The sequence below is a fragment of the Protopterus annectens genome, chromosome 7.part0 (genome assembly GCF_019279795.1).
Source record: "Protopterus annectens isolate FY-2018-M chromosome 7.part0, PAN1.0, whole genome shotgun sequence".
Lineage (NCBI taxonomy): Eukaryota > Metazoa > Chordata > Ceratodontiformes > Protopteridae > Protopterus > Protopterus annectens.
In genome coordinates this window covers 1509505927-1509528816 of record NC_056739.1, presented here as the reverse complement: position 1 = coordinate 1509528816, position 22890 = coordinate 1509505927, and positions in this window count along the sequence as shown.

The following is a 22890-nucleotide window of genomic DNA, read 5'->3' as shown; positions in this document are numbered from 1 at the left end:
GTAGTAATTCTTGTAGTATTCTATGTTTGTACTGCTGTAGGTCACAAGGCAAACTCTGCATACACCACAAGGGATGATAATGGTTTGGAACTCACCAATTCACTTCCAGCCACTGTCAGTGTCAGGATTGGTCCAACAATTATGTGTTATAACAGGGGATAGTATATGTCAATATATTGTAACAATCAACATATGTATGGGTGTATAAGTAAGATGAACATGTTAAAGGTGGGCTTACCATGCAAATATGGTGTGCATTGTGAGATACTGTGCCAATAACTGTGTAGTGTACAGTATTTTAGGCAGATCTGCATTCCATTCTACATAGCAGTTCTGTTATGTTATGCAAACAGTAGTTATGTCTATTGGCAATAACAATACTCAATAACAGGATACATATCATTTGTATTCATCTGACAGTTTAGCAGCATGATAGCAAAGATAATTGGAAGAGCTAGGTAACTATCCATGCATATAACACATCTAATATCCACCTCTCTAGTATCGCTTGCAAGCAATAACAGCTGTGCATGTGTACATGTTATGCAAATGTGTAGTGACCGTTGTTACAGGGCTGGGCCAAATGGCTATGTGCACACCTACATAGAGTGGATATTGAGAGAATAGACACACTGGTTGAACTTCCAGGTTTGTGTAGCCTAACCTCTCTTTGCCAACCTAACAGCCGCTTGCACATATTGTATGTAAGGTAGTGCACAGTACTGGCAATGAAACAGGTTGCATATCATCTTTAACTCCAGTGTAACATCTGCAGTAGGAGTGTAAGATGTAAGAGACAGCTGCCCATGTTTAATAGCCACTTCATAGGTGATGGATTACACTATCTGATTATATCCTGATCATGATGATAGTGGCATCAGAGTCTATTGATACATGACTCTGTTTGGAGAGTGGGTGTCTGTGCCCAACAGAGATCATGGTCCTGGTGGATATGTGAGTATATACCCAGAGAAGGAAACAGACCTGTAGACACTTGCATCATCTGTAATCATCTAACAGGGCGTGATGTGCTCCTCAGAGGAGGATTGATGCTAAAGGTAGCTACAATGTTTCCGTAATAGCCAGTGTTGTCACGTCCATAACACAAATATTTGCATGTGAGCATCACTGTCTAAAACATCTTCATAAGCAATAAGTAAACTAAATACAGTACTTGATACTTGTAGTACTGAATGCTCATACAGGCATGTCCACTAGTCAGCTACTGGTGTTTACTAATGTCAGTATGTTGCTATCCTGGGAGAATGTAATCCCTATGCCATGTACACTGCCAAACCCACCTAACACCAGGCCCCACACATTGTTTGGGATGCAGCTACAGGGGTAAGCTGGAAGGCAGCCCACTCTACAGCCATGACTGGACTGGACAGTCATGAGGTGTAGGTTAACACATGCATCTCATCATCACATCCAACACATACTCTTACCAGAACACAGTAAGGACACCCACACACAGTACCAGACATCACACACATTCACAAATGCTTCTAAGTATCTGGCAAAACAAGTGACTTCCCAAGCTGGAAGAGACAGACACCGATATACACAAACTGTATGACATAGTTTGCATAATTGTGCCACACATCAGAACACGTGGCTGGAAACATGCCCAACAGTACTCATTTGTGAATGCAAACTTTAGCACTACGTTACACACCACCCTATAGGAGGGCATACATACTGTCAGCTGCCTGTCTGCCATGATTAGCCACATACCCATATACTCAGACCACTTTTTGAACTTTACACATGGCTCTGGCATATCCCATGTTGTTGTGCAGCACCTGTGATGCAGTAGCCTGGACTGCATGGAAACACATGTAGGAACTGTCAGGTCTTGTAGCCCATGCAGGTATGTCCCAAGGCCTGGGTAGCATTCTGCCATTGGCAAGAATGATACCACAGTACAGGGACAAAAGAAATGTATTCCACAATTATCTAGTGTAGTGGTGCAAGTCAAAGGTTATCCAGTATCTGTCTGCCTGGGATAACATGGCTGACAGGCCATGATGCTTTATATATATATATATATATATATATATATATATATATATATATATATATATATATATATATATATATATATATATATATATATATATATATATATATGTGTGTGTGTGTGTGTGTGTGTGTGTGTATTTTTAGAAGTATACAATATTATGAACATATCTAAAAAGATTTCATTTTATGGTTTTATGATATTTAAATGTTTAAATATTTAAATGTATGCTGGATTTATTTTACAAGTTTATTGTTGCATTTTAAGTTTATTAGGATTGTGTTTCTTTAACATGATTACAGGGTTTGTGATGTCATTGGTTTTAATTTATATTTAAAGGTGGTTAATTGGTATGTTTGTATTCTGATGAAGTTTCTCATTTGAGATGAAAGTGCTTAATGTACTAATAAATGTGCTTTGTTTTCCTACTTCAGGGTATTGGATGTAGTATTTTTTTATTTTATTTTGTTTAGACCATGATGCTTTGCCAGACAGAGCCTGCATCTGTCACCCCTGCGAATCTGGATACTGCCTAGGGCTCATGCTTCCCCTATAGTTCCTTCATCATGCACAGTTCAAGTGAAGGTCCACTGCTGTTACAGGGACAGCCAAGCAATAAACTGCGGGTCTCGCTACCCAATGATACATGTCAGAAACACTATATGGACACGCATATGCCAATCCCTAACATGGAGAACATATCTGTGCAGTGGCTGAGACATGTTTCAATGCTCCAGAGAGCACACCTGCATGACCATGTTATAACACATACCTCACCTCTTGCACGTTATCCTTTATTGGAACACATGAGCCGCAGGTGTGTCCATATTCCTGAAGGATATGTACACCCCCATGCTAGTTGCACTATGCTGAGCAACTACCTTTGTGCCAAAGTGGAATTCAAATTTCACCTTGTGACAGATCACCCACCATGCCACAGATTTCCTAACTGTCATAATGTGCTGCAATGGGGAAGATTATGTCTGAGACAGAAAACCATAATAATGGCTACTCTCAACTATTTCATTATGAACTGGGAAGAATCCTCATGTACCAACACCTGCGCTCAATGCATGTTGGATTCCATCAACCCCAGTGACCTGGATCACAGTAGTCATACAAACAGGGCTAACAGTATGCTACACATAGTCAGTCTCCAATGCCAATGTTATGTTTCCTAAGAGCAGAGTGGTGACTGTCATGGCATCCATGCAGATGGCAATGCATGTGCAAATGCTGAATCTTACACAAATGAACCTTAAGCAGTCACTTACGTGCAGTGATTGTGCCATTGAAACAAAACCAGGATTCAACCAAACACAAACAAGAAGGCAAACTGGTGGTACCATGCTTTAAACTGTACCACAAAAGGTAGTAACTGTTGCAAGAGTGAACACACAAGAGTGTAGGTGATCCCTGGTCTGCCTCAATAAGATGCAGATACACCATATAAAACCACATAAAGCTACTGTGAAACTAATCAACCACATATTATGAGGCCAAGCACAGAGCATTCTATAGTTGTGTCATTAATCATAATGGCAATGACAAGACCTGCCATGCTGCACAGCACTATGGCATGGGAAGTACTGCACCTACAGAAATAGCACTTGTTCATCCAGATAGGGTCTTGGAGAACCTAAACCCACTCGCACCTCCACCCTCCCCAACAGGTTGTTATTGTGTCTTTTGGCTTTTCCCCATTAGGGGTCACCACAGTGGAACTCCGGTCCGCTAATGATTGGCAGTAGATTTTTACATGCCGAGTTGCCAGCCCTGATGCACAACCTTCAATGAAGGTACGCCCATTCACGCATGTCTCCACACAGCAGATGCTTTCGCTGAGAATCGAATGGGACAATGTCTTACTCTGAGGCGACAACACTACCACAGCACCTCTACCACACTTAGTAATATATACATGTGCACTACAGGGGCCCCTGTACTATGCAGGTACAACTGCACTCTCTAAAGCCATACATACAGCTTTCATGGGACCTGTCAACATCCCAGGGTGTATCCTACACAAATGTAAGAACAATCATACACATCATGTTCAATCATAGCTCCATGTCAAGCTGTGTACACACTGAATGGTGCACAGCAACAGTTATCACACCCCATAAAGGGGGAGACACCTTTGATAATGGGAAATAGTGCACACCTACTCTGCTGAGTCTGGTCTGTAAGGCCATAAACTGGGATCAACGTATTTGATGTATTCAGTACAGATGTAGATGACAGTAGGGTTGATTCACACTGCGTATCATAACCTTCCAGGTCGTAGGACACCATTACCCATACTATGTTCCAGCTACACTCAGTAAACTAGGTGTATATTCCTATGTCACAGGAGTGATTGGCAACTGGACTACTGGCAGAACCAATACTACAGAAGGTGTCTGACTAATACATGCACATCAAACCAATGCCAGCCACAGTAATACAGGGTTCATCCCAGGTACTCCCCCTCTTTGTTATCTATACCACACAGACTAACACAGAAGGCATCAGCCTATTCATGTTTGCAAATAACTATGAACTAGGAGCAATAGTTGACACAATGTGTGCTGAATTCAACATACAGAAGGACCTTTGTGTGTCAGATTTGTGGTGTCTGACGTATGGCCACAATCTGACAGCTAAGTATTGCATTACCATCCCCTATGTTAAAAACCCTGTACACATGAACTATCACCTAGGCAGTGGTCAACATAATGGCAACTGTGTGTGTATGGGATGCAGCTGGACAGTAGTCTTTCCTTTGATAGTTACTTCATCACACCAGTCAGGTAGTTGTATGTGCCACCCCTAATTATGACAGGGTGCCATCCAGGAATATAGAGATAATTGCTCAGTCATACTTAGCACTCATGTGACCCATAATAGATCACATATTTCCTTTAAGGTTTATTGCCCATGTGTAGATGGCCTACACTGCCCTTCCCAATCCCTAGCTGCACTATGTAGCATGCAGTCTACCCTGAATAAAGCCATGTCCAACTCAGAGGTGTTGGACATGCTACACTTAACACATCCTGATCCCAAATAAAGACATACTTCATGGACATCCACCTTTTTAGTACAAGGATCACAACATGCCTGACAGATCTATGTCCCATACATACACTTAACATACTTTTGCCATACTATGCATCCCTGTCCAGCGAAGCTACACATCACCCCTCTCTGTGACAGGGTGTGATGACGCATGCCAAATATGTCAGTAACCCTGTGCATCAGTTCTGTGGCACTGCTTGAACTGGCCACTGAAACTTACCTGTCTGTAACCTACAGCTAGGTAACCTGTCTGCCTAGGCTCATAAATGGCCCAGGGCATATAGCCTACTAGATCACTATGACCATATATGCTATAAATGATATCCAACCCTGCAAATACCATCAGGCTAGCTATTGTCCCATGTGTTACACATGTGCAATAGAGGCAATACATGGCAGGATGCTACACAGCTGTACAGTGCCATGTAGATGTATATGGCAAAACACATACATGCTTGCAAGTCTGCAGGGTCACAGGTCATGTTCCTAATGGCTATGTATGACTATATATGTAACATATACACAGCATTAAGGTTTATTGCATTAATGTGAACACATCCAGGCATGTGCTGATAGGTAAAGACACCAGTGCAGGCAAACAGACATGCCCATGTCAAGACAACATCCACATGGAGTATGAGCAATGTCATCACATGACACACACATATATGGCAATAACATCACATCAGCAATGTGTCAAATGTGTGTAACCTATACATGTCAGTGGTGTTAGTGTCATGTAGATTTGCAAAGCCTTATTTGTAATCTTAATAAATATGATATACATGTATGTTCAGCTGTACTTCTGTACGTCTCTGTGAGTTACTGTGACCTGTCTCCATCATTATGTATAGGTATGCCACGCAGCAGGCTGCCAGCGTAAAGCTGCTTGGAGGATGAGGTCCTCATCCCATACCTCCTTGCCAACCATATGACACTCTTCAGCCATGTGCCACAGGATGCACAGCAGTGGGATGCCCTGTGAGAGGAACTCTGCAGGAAGGTAAATGATGGTGGTCACAATCGCACCTATCAGCAGGTGTGCTGACACTGCACTGACCTCATAAGATGGGTGAAACAGCATGCTAATACAATCGCCAGGGGACAAGGTGCAATAGGTGGGGGGGTCACTCCCCCAGCCCCCACTTACATGTACCAAGGAGTGACTGGCCAACCTGGGGACACCTGCTGACTTCCATCCACAAGCTTTAGCTGGTATTGTTGAGGTGGGTGTCTCTCAACCACCGAGCCTGGAGTTGCCTGGTAAGTCAGTACTGTACATATAACACAACTATACTTCACATAGTTACATGTGTTACTATACAATATGTAATGTAAAATCATATGCAAGGCATGTATGCACACATGCCACATACTATAGTCTGCTACTCTATGTATGCACAGATGTGCATACTCCATAGTATAGTGTATTGTACTGGCTTATGTGCTAACATGGATATTGCACCCTGTAGCACAGATGTGCATACTCCATAATATAGTGTATTGTACTGGCTTATGTGCTTACATGGACATTGCACCCTGTAGCTATCACACAGGTGTGGATAATGATCTTACTGTTGTGACACTCCTGTTTACGTACATCTGGCATTTTGCAGCGGCAGCAGCCTGTGTCAGGTGAGATTGTTATTATTTACCAGGCTTGATAATGCATGGATCATATTAATTGCATGCTATCTGCCATAACACACGTACACATAAGGTCCTGTTAATAGACACTGATCAGACCTGCAATGCATCACAGTGGTTACCCATGTGAAACAATTGAAGACTATATGAAACACCTACACTAAACCTTCCAAACTGTCATTGCCAGATGTGTGGACAACTGTTAATACAATGATGGAGGTGTGTTTCACTGTAGGGACAGGTACTACATATCAGCATTACACATGTTGGGAATACGAACAGTACTGTACAGAGAGCATATGCGTGCATACACTCTAGATGTGTTGGAGCTGGAGTATGACCAGCCCACAGGATACACCCTTGTGGAGTATACCCTTGTTATGAATGTCGCACAATGTCATGTGCTATCTGACATGTCCATGACATGTAGTGGGCTGACTGCAACACTGCTCAACTATCCTGCAAAACATGATGTCTCACATCCCATGCATACCACCCTTTGTCTGCATAACCCTGTCCTCAGTGGAGCATATGACATCTATGGGTGTATGTCATATGTGATAACACTGACATGTGAAATAAGATGGCCATCACAACCATTGGACAGAACATGTGTACACATGGCCATGGAGGATGGCCAGAGACATGAAGCAACACACACAGTAGAAGTGATGTACATGTGTCTACAACCTGTTGTACATTGGTTAGACACAATACAGCTATGGCCTTTGTGTAATGGTGATATTGCAGATGTGAAACACTAAACATCATACAGGCCTGTGCACAGCTTGTGTAGGGATAACATGAAACCACCACATAACATGTCCTGAACATCTTGAGTGTGTCACGACATGAAAGCATTCACCTATACAGTATCCAAATACATACATGTGTTGCACAACATACACATACAACCACATCAGGCCACAGATACAGGACATTCACCTTGCTGGTGTCAGACATCACTGTCATGCCTGCTCCTCATGTGTGTGAGGTACACAGATGGCATGTGGGACACAGAGTACTGTTAAGTTAGCCATGTGTGGGCATAGTTGCCAGGCATCAGTAATATGGTTGCAGATGTGCAGGGGTGTCATCCGTATACCCTTCTGTGACCTGTGTCACACATTCCACATTAGGATTTAGTGTGTATACACCTCAGTGATGTGGGTCACATTCCACATTAGATATGTATTGTATGTGAACATAGTCATGACTATGAACTGTGTCAGTAGCTCACACTGTATAGAAATTGTGATGCCACATGATGCCCTGCAATGGCTATGCACATCAGCTCAATGTGCAGTATGTCACTGCATATTTGTAGGGTGGACAGACAACATTGCATCAGCTGAAGGCCCGTGTTAGTATAACACGTCCCTGTATTGGGACACCATTACCATACTGTAGATTGGAAAGGACACCATTGTGTTACCCATGTATGCATGTCATTCAACACATCAGCAGAAGACATGTCATACTGCATGTGATTGACAAGGTCATAGGCCACACAGCAGGCCAGTGTACTGTAAACCTGTGTTGGTCTGTGGCACCATTGCAAAGTAGGGACAGCCAAGTCAAACATGTGTGTACAGCCACATGCACAATGTCTAGACTCAGCTCAGGGGTAGGCAGAATAATGTTGAACAGACATGCACTGCTTTGGGGGAGATATGCAAGCTAGGGCTCAGGCAAGCATAGTATGCAGTCGACATACCCTTCTGCTCATGTCCTCACACATCTGGATGGTGGCCAACACAAGGCATCAGTGGTAGCTGTACAAAGGTCAGCGATGGTCTGTTAACATGTGGTGTATGTTGCACCCACCATGGCAGTGTGGTGCAATGGTGCAAAGTGCATGCATTGTGTTGCAGGTATGGGGTATAGGCTACTAACACAAATGGTGCAATACAGGTATGTATGCTAACCACCACTATAATTGTGTAAGATGCATGCCATCTGCTATAACACATGCATGCTGTTGTGTGCAACTCAGGGATGTATGATAACTACCACTATAATTGTCTAAGCTGAATGCCATCTCCCATATCACCTACATGTAGCATGTGTGTGTGTGTGTGTGTGTGTGTGTGTGTGTGTGTGTGTGTGTGTGTGTGTGTGTGTGTGTGTGTGTGTGTGTGTGTGTGTGTGTGTGTGTGTCTGTGTCTGGTATAACTTGTAATGTACAGTTCTTGTCTTCGCCTCACAGGTGTTGATGTAGGTGCATTGCCCTCCTGCAGTCCACTGATGTTAGCATCCTCACAGACTCTAGCAGTGATGATGATAGTATGATTGAGGCACAGACAGGGTTGTCAGGAGCTGAATCTGTGCCATTGGTTGCCATTCCACCTGTATCCCCCTCATCCTTGCACACAGTTTCCCTGCCTACACATACCACATCACCACTGGCCATAGAGGAAAGACAGTTGGTGGGTGGTAGCATGGAACAGGGAGGTGTGGAGTCTATGGAAGGTGTGCCTGCACACCATGATCCCAGTCAACTGACTGGTGATGTCCCAAACAGGCATGTGCCCGGCCCTGCTCATAGGAGGATCACTGGCCAACGTGCCCCTGTGAGATAAAGCACATCAGCTGGAGTCACCAGATGCATATTTTGGGCTGTAATGGAGGCACAGGCACGTGCTGAATGGCACAACAAAGAAGGTCTGAGGCTTCAGAGGGCTGCTGTCCATTCATTAACTGACAACATACAGGCACTTGCAAATGCTCACCATCATCTTGCAGATGTTTTGGATAGACGATTGAGTGACATGGTGGGAGTCCTTGACAGTGGCATGCCAGTCCTTGAGCGTGGAATGTCTGTGCTGGAACATCTGGTGGGTGTGAGGTGTCAGGCACGTGGACGTAGGTCAACTACATCACCTGTTGAAGGTCTACGTGAACATGCTACTGCACATGCCCACTCCCATAGTGGCGGTAGCAGCAGCAGTGCAGCTGGTGCTGTGCAGTCCACAACAGGACACAGCAGGCCACATGCACGTGGTCCTGGATGGTCCCAACAGGGATCCAATTCCAGTGGACATGCATCATCAGACAGTATCCAATCTGGACCTCTGCCTGGTAGTGCCCGTGCAACCCCTGGCAGCCGCAGGTCACGTGGCCGTGGCTGGACACCGTGAACTGTGAAACCTGCCTTATACAGTCTGCAGCTGTCAATAATATCCCTGTGTAGGCCAGTCACATGCCAGACCTGTGTGCATGCACACACACACACACACACACACACACACACACACACACCGGAAACAAAGGTAGGGCACCTCAACACTCACACTCATAACATCCACACACACCCAATAATATCACAGGTCCTAACACACACACATGATGTCATCCAATTGTGCAGTCTAGGCCTATGGCAAGCATTATCACCCTTTGCATATAATGATGCCTATGCCGCATGCCTGTCATCCACACCATTGGTGCAGAGACATGCTCATATGGTCTGATGCACAGGGTGAGCATACTAGGTAGACAATTTTAGATTAATATTGTTGAGTAGTGTTGACAGGCATCAGAAATATCATGTATTACAGTTTTAGAATGCATTTTGTACGTTTGGCAGTATGTATCATGTGTAACAACACTAACAGCATGTTGATCTTGACGTTCTGCCTTTCTCTTTCAGGTGTAGTTGCATGTGCCGGGGGATGTCGGTGTTTGCGGTTAGTGTCGCATATGTACATGTTGACTACCCACAGGTCAGTATGACAATACCTGCATGCACTTTGTAGCATCCACATCACAATTATATTCTCCCATGTTTCAATTATGTTTACTGTTCTAATAATCTAAGAGCATGATAGCTGTGTAGTAAGCTACTGTGTTCAGAGCCATCGCATCCATAGTGGGTGACATCACAGGTATATTTACCTGGAGCGGGGAGGAGGCAAAAGAGTGGTATGGCAGATGACAAGGGTAAAGGCCAGTGGAAATAGTGGCTTCTCATTGGGAATCAGTCATACCCACTGCTATGACAGCATGCAAACACAGACTCACCCACACACTCAGGGATTCACAGACACAGTAACACACACTCTGACACATGCACACACAGTTGCCAATGTTCAGATGAGAACCCCTGCCTATGTGCATATCATCATTATAGTACTACGCAATTACAAGACACGCCACAGAGATTACAGATGTACAGGTAGTAGGAATGGCCTAAAATCGAGGACATTGACAGGGATACTACAGTGCAGTGAGTATATGTGGGGAAGGGGGTCCATCAGTAGGCTATGTAACAACAGGTCACACCCCAGAGTGTACATGTTAACAGGCAGTTAGAATGCCCATCTAAGATTGATGATATCAACAGGGATACTAGATTGCATTGATTGGATGGGGGCAGGAGGCATTAACATTTCACTATGGTAAAATACAGCCTCACTCCAGGGACCGGACAGCCATACACACAGACAGCCACACACACACACACACACACACACACACACACACACACACACACACACACACACACACACACTGTGGCATTCACAGAGATATACACCTATGTCACACACATACAGACACTTTACATGTGTGAGGTTCAACCACCTGCCTATGCCTTTCTTTATACACTTCCCTCTGTACTGATGTCAACAACAGTGCTCAGGAGAGTGAAAACATGTGGGATGTATTCCCAACCATACGTGACATATATGGACACTCACACACCCACACGTGCCAGTACTGTGAATCAAACACCTGCCTATCTCATGATAGGTATTACAGAAGTACAGCACTATCACATTTGCTACAAAGCTTACTGACTCTTTCCTTTGCCAACTGTGCTGATATATGCACAATATATGCACAGGAGATGTATTACTGTTACAGGTGTCATGAGGTTTGCCTTCAGTGTCACCCTTACTGCATTCTACATTGTCTGTCTTCCACTTCAATTAACAAAACCTGACATTAGCAATTACACAGGTTATTGTAGGAATGGTTTTAACTCACCAGTGAGCTGTCCTCAGTAATCATTCACCTGCAAAAAAGCCCCACCACTTATTAGTCATGTCCAAACATCTGTCCATACCTCATGTACAGCTTACTGTACTTAGAGCATATCATTATATACAGTTGGCAATGCTGAGACTGTATTGAAACAGCATGATGAACTAAGACAACAGTCACCTTCAGACATCAGACACTGTACACACATTGAATCTACACAAACATCAATACATGTACACATATGCGGTCTACATCAGTAAGTACACTAGCAGGTCAAGAAGATACATTCCACACCTTCCCCACACCATGTGTGAAACATAGCCAAGAATTACACCATAATGGATGTTGTATTCATGTACTGGTAGGACACCACCACCCTCACTGAGTAGCCAAGTGTACATATATGACAACAGCACATATCAGTAAGACACACACAGCATTATTCCATGCCATGCTCCTACAAACTGTTACTTGACAGTGCCATGGTGAAGCCAGGGCACTGTAATGGTCAACAGTGAGCACACTATATTTGCTACACACACTTCATGTTTACTGGAAGAGTGCCAGCAATGTGCTCTGTTAGAAGTAGGTAGTACACTCATTCAAGAATGTGCGAGGTCTGTGGCTTGTAAACATCTCACCCCAGCACATACTGGCTATTGTGGTACTAAGGCTAATGTCCAGACAGCACACAGCATGCATGGCTTACAACTGTTGACATGGGGTATATGTAGGAGCTGTGACCACACATGGCTGTACATGTCATGAACATATCACCTGTGACTACGCAGGAACATACAGGGCAGAGCTGGATTTCCCTGAGTCTGTCAATACAGGCCTTGTGTAGGTCCTATGATCCTGTTATTTGGGTATGTTTGTAGGCATTGCATTAGGTGGACATGTCTAATGACATACATGCCACATGGGGTGTTGTATGATATGATAGGTGTCATGGGTGACCAGTAGAGAGGGAATATTACCTCTGTTAACATAGCATAGATATCAAACCTTATGCACTGTTAGCATGCTATCTGCCGTGTGCATGTGTGTAATGACTGTAGCCACCTGTATGTAGAAAGGATAATGAAAGCTATGGTAATGTCATTTATGTTGCATGAGTGTGGGATGTACATATCCAGGGCAGGTACAGTTAGGTCATATCCATCCATGAGGGTATTGTTTACTGGTGTACAGCAACAGTCGACCATGTTAATGCTGACAACATTCGAGGGACCCTGGTATGTGTACAACTGAGCTGGATACAAACAGTGGTATTATTGCATTGCATAACACATTATGTAGCTGTGTTTGTACATGGGTACTTTGCACAGTTGATGTAGGCCTAGGTACAGTCCACCAATTGAAGGTTATCTGGTGGTCTACCATACTATGTCATACCACATATGGATGTGTGCTGGTAGTCTGGGGACAGGGTGATGGATGTATATGAGGATACAACCTAGAATGCAGCATTTGCCGCTATCATCTATACTTGACTCATCTGTGATGAGTTATGTCGTAGTAGTGGTCTTTACATGTGAGTAGCCTTTATGAATATGTGGACACCACCACCTGGAATGGTCCTTACCACTGTTATGGCCCATATGTCTGGATCTGAGTTATATGGTGATAGTGCAATTGTGCACTACAGAGCCTTCAGCCAGGTGTTCCTCACTGCACAGATGTCAGTATTCCCCATTGTAGGTTCTACATTGAGCAAATGGATTACTAAAACCACACATCTAGCACTGGTTAGCATAAGCATCCAATGCAATTGTCTTGTAGGTGTCAAGGTGTTACTTCTGTATGTAGGACATTTGCCTTGGAATGCGGCTATATGGGTAAATGCGACCTAGGTATTATCTACACACACTTGAAACATGGATGCATGTGCTCTGTGTTGAAGGCTTGTCATTCAGTCATGACAGCCTGGAATGACAGACACTGGACAACCTCATAATAACAGCAGGACATTGGCTCATTGTTTTGGTCTAGCAGTTGCCACTCATACCATGATATCACTGCGAGTGGCAGTAATGTGCTTGGTAGCAAATGCCTCATGTAAGGTGACGGACAACAGCAGAAATTGTGTATACGACCAATGTGAGATATACTTAGGGTAGCAGTCCTGCTAATAATGACAACTACTAATACAGCCGGGAGAGGTCATCTTGACACCTGCACCTCAGTACCATTACACAATGTGGCTCATACATTATGCTTGCACATGCCACTGTTCCACGTATAATGCCACTGTCCACAACCTGCTATCAATGTATGCCTTTCAGGGCAGCAAGTTGTGTGACACATGCTGCAGGTAGCATCTGCCTGTGTCCCAGGTAACCTATTATCTGTCACGTCCACACATGCATAAATGTGTATACTTAACATATATATGTCAGTACTTCATGTACATGTATGCATGTGTATCACACAGCACAGACACAGATATATCATTTACAGGCCACATACAGGTATCAGGTACTAAACGAGTATGATGTGCATATATACTGACAGGTAAGGTGTACATAGCTGTAAACCTGTGTGTTTACAATAGGATTCCATTACAACATGTTCTGTAAATGTAAGTGTATGAGCATGCACACTGTGGCCTTCTGTGGTTAGAATCGGAGTGCATCCCAAACAGCCTTGTGCTACTAAATGTATGAGTGTACCCACTGCCACCTTGTGTAATTTGAGTCAGTGCATCCAACAAGCCCTTTGTTACTAAGTGTATGAGCATGCCCAGTATAATCTTGTATAGATGTAGTCATAGTGCATCCCAAACAGCCAGTGCTATCACGTGTATGAGAATGCCCACTGTAACCCTGTATAGTGATAGTAGTTGCCCATTCCACAGATGGGCATACTCCAGTTCAGGTTCCTGTTGTGCTACAACTATACCTCTCAGGCCTACCTATGTACTACCTTCAGATGCTGTGTCTTGTTTGTGCATACAGTTTGTAATGGACACCTATTTTAAACACAAAGGTTTACAGCTATGTACTTTGTGACTGTCAGTCTCCCTGTTGTCCTCAATCTTAGAAGGGCATTCTGACTACCTTGGAATGTGTAATCTCTGTGGTGTGTCTCGTAACTGTGTAGTACTGTAATAGTGATCTGTAGGTAAGCAAGAGTTCTGATCCCACCACTGACAACTGTGTGCATGTGCTTGTGTATGTATCAGCAAATGGCTTATTGTGTGTCTCAGCAAATGCCTGAGTGTGTATCAGCAAATGGCTGAGTGTGGTTGTGTATTTGTGTCTGCATCCTGTCATGACAGTGAGTTTTGATGCATTCCAAAGAGATACCACCTTTTGCACTGGCCTTTATCCTTGTCAACTGCTGAACCTCTCTCTTCCCCCCTCCACACTGCAAGTAATCAGTCCTGTGATGTTACCCAGTTCAGAAATGGAATCAGAGTAAATGTAATTGTATGTGTTCTGTGGCACATACCCCAACTGCATACAACTGTACTAGTTACCTTTACATAGGCAAGACATGTATGCACAATGCTGGCAAGTGTGTGCGTGTTTGTGTGTGACAACCCTGTACCCAGGCATACACATGCGTAATGTCTTTTAGCACACCATGGTAACCATCTGTGGTGACCGCTGTCTACAAAGTTAGGAAAGGTAAAGAATACACAGTCAAGAATGACTACAGTTGGGTATGTTATTTTCCTGTGCCACTGTCGAGCAGTGACACAGAAGTGGTCACCGGGGTGTAAGTTCATACCCATCATTCCCCCACCCTAACTCCACAATCCCCAGGGTAGATTGCATTAGCCATCATTCCCCACCACAAATCCCACATACACAACAACCATCCCTTCTCTTGTGAACTGCTTAAGATTTAAATGTTATAACACAAGAGATGCCTCTGTTTTGTGTACATGTCAGTTCCTTTGGAACCCTTCTGTGTCACAAAGGGTGTTTAGATGTGTGTGTGTGTGTGTGTATGTATATATATATATATATATATATATATATATATATATATATATATATATATATATATATATATATATATATATATATATATATATATATATATATATATATATATATATATATATGGCTATAACTGTGTCTGTGTATATGTATATATATATATATATATATATATATATATGCAGTTATGACAGTTGTACAGATGTAGACATGTCTTTGTTGTTTCACAGAGTACAGTACATTCAAAGGTACTGTACATATGTACAGAAAGTGACTGTCCCATTTGTTTTCAGTACTGTGGAATACCTGTAGTAAGATGTGCATTATAAACTCCATGCACCATGATTACAATCCAGATGGCTTAGTGGTACCTCCAGTGACCTCAGTGTACATTGTCCAGGGTTCAAGACTTGCAAGCCTTGTTGATACTGTCAATTAGGGCTGCATAAGACAGGTGTAAATGCTTTATATACCTCTGGGACTGCTGTAACTCTGTAGCATGTGCTGTAATTGCATATTGCTGTACTGTGATAAACTAGTTAGGTAGGGGTTCTATTCCAAGACAGGTCAACTGTGTGTCTGTCTGCCTGAGAAGGTAACAATGCTTTTTAGAGTATGCACACTCTTTACAATCACATAACCACCTTTGGCAATCCTGCTGATGTCACCCATCTAGAAATATACCTCTGGGACTGCTATAACCCAGTATTCTCCATAGTGCGTGCTGTAACTCCGTATTGCTGTAGTGTGGTAAACTAGTTAAGTAGAGGTTCTATTCCAAGAGAGGCCAGCTGTGTGTGTCTGTCTGCCTGAGAAAATAAAAATGCTTTTTAGAGCATGCACACTCTTTACAATTCATATAAACACATTTGGCAATCCTGCTGATGTCACCCACCTAGAAATACACCTCTGGGACTTCTGTAACCCAGTAATCTTCGTAGTGTGTGCTGTAATTGCATAATGCTTTAATGTAATAAACTAGGTAGGTAGGGGTTCTATTCCAAGACAGACCAACTGTGTCTGCCTGAGAAAAGAACAATGCTTTTTAGAGTTTGCACACTCTTTACAATTCACATAACCACCTTTGGCAATCCTGCTATTGGCACTCACCTAGTAATACACCTCTGGGACTTCTGTAACCCAGTAATCTCCAAAGTGTGTGCTGTAACTGCATAATGCTGTAGTGTGATAAACTAGTTAGGTAGGGGTTCTATTCCAAGACATAGCAGGTGTGTGTGTGTGTGTGTGTTTTTGACAGTCAGAGCCTGTGTGGAGGTGGCTGTGCATGCCTAACCACTGGACATGTTGGGGAGTGGATTTTGTAGTTTTCCTATATGGTGTCCATATTATATGTCACAATGTCCATCTCACAAGAAGTACAGATGTCAATCAACCAAGGGACTGTGTTGGCAAGCCATACCCCTACATCTGGCAAAAGGTCTGGTGAACAAAGTATGCAACCCTTCTATTATCCGGAATACGTTCTGAACCCATGTGTCATACACAAATACACTTGCCTAGAATATCCCGCTATGTTGCTAGTACCCTGCACATTGATGACAGATAGTAGGCATGGTGTGATTGCAGTAGGCTTCAGTGGGCATGACACCCTGTACAGCAGTACAATAGGCACATAATTGGGGACAATGTGCCTTCACTATGTTCCCCACTGGATGCCTGCAACATATGCGTGCCATCAAATGTGATCCACAGAGGCCATACAATGCCTTACACATGTGCCCTGTATGGACTGATGCCACTGAAACCAGGGAATACCTGTATCATGCTATCAATGCAGGTGCGAGGTCAACCTGCTGTCTATAAGCAGGTCCTGCTACATCAGGCCATTATTGGCATATCTGATGATATCAGTCTGTGTACACAACATGTGCCAGCCAAACCAGGTACACTTGTACATGTCACTGTACATTATTGTGGGATGTGCACTTCCCAGGCAATGTCCATGTCAAGGACTATCAAAGAGAGACATGGCATGCATTGCAAAGCAATGGCCATACACAATGGTAACCAGGATGTCAGGACAGTTCATACAATACACATCTGTGTGGGACATTGCAGACACTACACCCCTGTACCACACTGCACATCACTGTTGGTTGGCATGATGCCAAGGATTACCCCTCACCCAGCCTTGTACAGCCATCTTGCACAGCCAACCACTACGCACCCATGAAGCAATGTATGCATGCATGTCAGTACTGGCACCTTGTGTCTGCTGTGGGGTATGATGCTCTTAACCACAGTCAAACCCAGTATAACTCCCACTGGCATACCCACTGATGTCAGACATGTTCACATGCCCTAGCCGATAGAACCTCCAGATATCCCCTGCGGTGCATGTAGTACCTGTGCATTACTGCAGTGTGGCAAACTAAGTAGTTAGGAAGTGTATTTGTGTGCCTGGCAAAGTATGGCAATGTGTCTGAGTCCATTAGAGAGTGTGGTTGTGTTGACAATGACATCTGTTCATGTGGACAGCCATGTGTGCTACATCTAATATAGCTCCGTTGCAGATGTCGCTCACCAGCACACATATATGTTCTTACAGCACACCAACATGTCAGCTTTGTGGCACATGGAGTAACTTCATGCACTTGTAATAGTAATGACTAGTCAGTCAGAGGTTTGAACCCCTGTACTGGTAGGTGTGTGACAGACAATGCTTAGGTTTCAGTCTCCAAGCCCTTCTCTGATGTACTTTTCCTCTGTCTGTCCCTCCCACACACTCTCTGATGGATGTGGAGTTGTACACCTGCTCAGCAGCAGCTTGTGTTTTGTAAGTGATGGTCATGATCAGGTGATGGCCTCTGCACCTATTGCAGTCCTCTTCTAGCTGATTGCATGTGGAACAGCTGTGGTGATGTTCCCATAGCCAATCGCATGGAAACGCAGAATAATATCTAGGAACATCATGTTGGTGTTTGCCCATGACAGTTGCTGTGAGTGGAACCTGGATCTGGTGTTTGGTAAACAGCATCACAGATGATAGCTGGATGTTCCTCAAACAGCTTACACAGTGGAAAGTAGCCTAAAGACAGGAGGGTGATGTACCAGACATGACTACAGCATGTAAGTGTAGCTATGCTTCATTGAGACTACTGCCAGTTTAACAAGTTGTGTGTGGTAATGGCTATTCTGCATGTTTTAAAACTGACAAGACAGTGCTCTGTTTGTGAGGGAACTCCCATCTGTAGGGACAGCTGTGGAAATATGTTCATGTACAGATTACCAATGGTAAATGGTACGTGATGCAGTGGGATTCGGAACAGGAATGTCTGTTCATTAGGCGGTTCCTCTAACCAATACACTATTGCTGTGCTGCTTCATTTGCATATATACCCATATACCCATGGCTCCTGGTTCCCCAAACACCAACTCCAATGCCTCCCTAATACTGCAGTCATCCATTCTCCAGTTGGATTTGTGGTGTGGCCACTCCCTACTCCTGTAGACCCATCCCAATGGTTGACTCACTCCACGTATCCTCAGAACTCCCAAACTTTTAGTTCACAAACGTTGATGACATGAGCAACCAAAAGGACACTATTCACAATTTTTGGGTTGTCCCACATGGGACCTGCATGTCTTTATATCAAGATTAGACTCTATTCTTCATTACAACCTTACTCCCGTTAACATGACACTACAATAAATTAATAAGTATGACTATGTGGTAACGCACATGTTACACATGAGAGCCTAATTATGTACGTGTTCAGCATATTTCTTTTACAAATAAACCGGTTTAGTAATTGGCGTTGCTGTAGCAGGCAGATCACAGGAATGATTCCATGTGTGGGAAAGTCCTCACATTTAATTTTTTCAGCAAAGCACTGACTTCGGACATTGTACACACTTCTGCATTTTAACAGTTTCGTCCCTTCCTTCTTATGCACAACCTATTATTCTATCTACTGTCGAGGTTTGTAAGGGCACATTCATGTTATTTATGTCTGCAAATGGAATGAATGTGTTACAGAGAATGTACTTCTACATATAGATGTCTGCATGTGTGTATGCATATATACTTACAACGCACTCGCTGAACTCCACTGGGCAGTCCAATTAGAACCAGCTCATCCAACCCTGGCACACCTGGATCCATAATATCATACCCATAGTTCATCCACCCCACCCGAGTTCAACATACAGGCATACCATCCATTGTCCAGTTGCTATCGCAGCCATGACACACCTCCATACATTGCGCCCTCTCCCAAGTGTTAGGGGCCCTACACATATGTTGTCCCAACCCATGTATTCTCAGGCTCTCCCACCATTTAGTCCTTGAACATACCTGCCCTTGCTCGTGTAATGGTCGAATGGGCAAATAATCTATCAATTTTTGGGTAGTCCCACCAGGGACTACCGTCTTTGTGTAAAGTAGACTTAGCAGATCAACAATGTTACTCCCACTGGTAATATCCTGCCTGTGGTGTGAGTAGTAGTGCTTTGCTCACTCCTGCCCAGCTTGATATGACATACGCTGACAGCACTATATAATACCGGGGTTGCTGTTGATTACCTTCTCATTCTTTTTGTATAATTTATTGTTATATTGTTGTTTATTCATAGATATATATATATATATATATATATATATATATATATATATATATATGTATGTATAGTATATATCTGTACATACTTATATACATTTCCTATGCTGGGCACTGGGTAGACCCATACAAGCGCACTCAGACTTGCTTACTCGTACTTATATATGTTTACTGATGCTTATTTGTGCTTACACCTGCTTACTAGTGCCTTATTCATTATGACAGTGTCACTTTGATTGAATAACATTTAGTTAAATATCTCATGTGATACTCTTATGTTGGTTTTACAGCAAAACGACATTCATTCCACATGGAAAATGATATGTGCTATTGTTGGGCTCAAACCATGAATGCCTGTTCTTTAGGCGGATGCTCTAAACACTACACTATTGACGTTTACGTTGATTCTGCATGTTTTTCTCTATTTGAATAAATTTAATGTGTAAGCTACGCTCGGCGGAGGGCAGTGACATGCAAACATGCTGTGCTTTGCTTAGACCCTCGATATTGCAGCAATTCAAATGTATAATAGGGACATGGGGAATCTAATTGTGAAAGTTCTAGGGACAGTGCTCAATGTTCCACTACATGCTTGTGTGTTTACTACTTCGATTTTATTTCACTGTTCGTGGACACTCTTGTATGCTTAGCATACATTTCGTATCCACAGAGACTGAATTACTGACTTACTATTAGAGGCGGGCTCTACTCTAGTAAGCATAGTAGGTTGTGCAACTGTTGGGGCATGTTTATGCCTCCGTAGAGCACTTGTACATACACCTTGCACTCACACACGTTTCCTGTGCGCATCGAGGGTGCAACCGCATGCCCTCATACATATACATATGGCGCTCCTGCACCATCTTTAGTGAGGACACTTGGTGCAAGGCTAAAACCGTCCTTGCACCAAGCTTCTTGAATCCTGGGGTTGGTATTAACTTAGAATAAGCACACAAAACAACACGCATCGTCAAAAATTAAGTTTAATCCTCAAGCTAGGCGCAACTGTCCCAAATCAACAGCTGTACCAACTGGCATTACCTAATCTAAAATTAAGGTTACCCATGCTAAAGTGCATGCTATAGCATGTGTTCCCAGACAGATACACCAAGACAGATATGAACAGTCTTCAAATCAGGCCATGTCTGAGGAATGGAGCAGGATAATCAAGTGTAATCATTTTTTTTTTATCCTGGTGTGAAAGTAAAACAATCTTTTGGGACAAACAGGACTCATAAAAATGCTTCATAGTTTGTTTAAGCAGTTGTTCTATCCTAAGAAAATAACTGACTAGAATTAACTGTGGATGTTTAGTCCTATTAGAATGAGCTATCTTGATGTTGGGATATGTCTTCCTAGCACTGAGTGAAAAGGTTGTTGCAAACAGGCACAGGCAGGCAATGAAGAGTTGACATTTAAATCGGCATGAAAGAGGGAACTATGACTTTCTTGCTCCATGAGGAAATCTGCAAAGTAAGCCTGCTTTTTCTTTTTTAGTAAAAAATTGAGCTAATGGTGTTGTAATGAAAATATAAAGAACACATTGCATAAACTAAGGAAGAAAGTATTGGTTGAAAAGGCACAGTGATAGGTTCCCTCACTGTAAAAGACAGGAAGCTGATGGTTTATATGAGAAGCAAGAAAATCTTACTTGTGTAGGCCCCTGTGCTTGGACTATCCAGAGGGTCTGATATACAATTTCTACTAATAGGAGAACGCACCCTCACATCTGAAAGAGTCTGCTCAGTAATAATTTATAAGGCCTATAGAAAATTGCCCATTATTTGGTACTTGTCCCCATATTATTATAGCTAGTCTATAGACAAATAAGCATGAGTACATCCTTCTTGTTGTTAAATTACATTAGAATTGTGCTTATGGTAATATGGAGACCATCTGACTTCATGATCATTTATTCTGCTATCATAGCTAGGTTGATCATCATTGAATCCTAGTAGTTTTCAGGGTTTGTGAATTGTGCAGGCAACTTAGTAACTCTGGGATCATGACAGAGAAATCTCTAACACTGCAGTTTTGGGCCATGTAAGTACCCAACCTAAATCAAACTCAAGGAACATTACAACCTTCTGATTTGGGGATATAGGTAGGAAAGATAAGTCAGTACGAAAGAAACTTTGAAGAATACCCCACTGAAAACTCTTTCAGAAGATGTAAGTTTAGGTTACATTTAAATGTACTTTGTTAGACATAAACATAGTATTCTTTTTGCATAGGCCAAGAAATTCAATCATATTAAAGCAGACATATGTCTTCATTTTACATTATGCATGCAGATTCAATAGACAGGAATGTTTCAATAACCTTCCATCAAGAATACTGATAAGAATAAAATGTGCTTTTAGAATGTGTTGTACATTGAGTGCAAACAGGTGGGGGAACAAATGGTAAAAAGACATTTAGAATTTGTACACAAGTTACAGGGTCTTGGCATTATTATGAGAGATACTTCAGACACAGAAGTGAGTCAGTTATTTCATTCAGACTGATTAACTGAAAGTCATTGCAGTTCAGTTCACAGAAGTTTGGTACAGACACTCAAAAGTGAGTGCAGAACTCAGGTCAAACTTTTAACATTCTAGAATATTAATTATATTATTCAGGAGAAAAGAAATCATACTGAGTA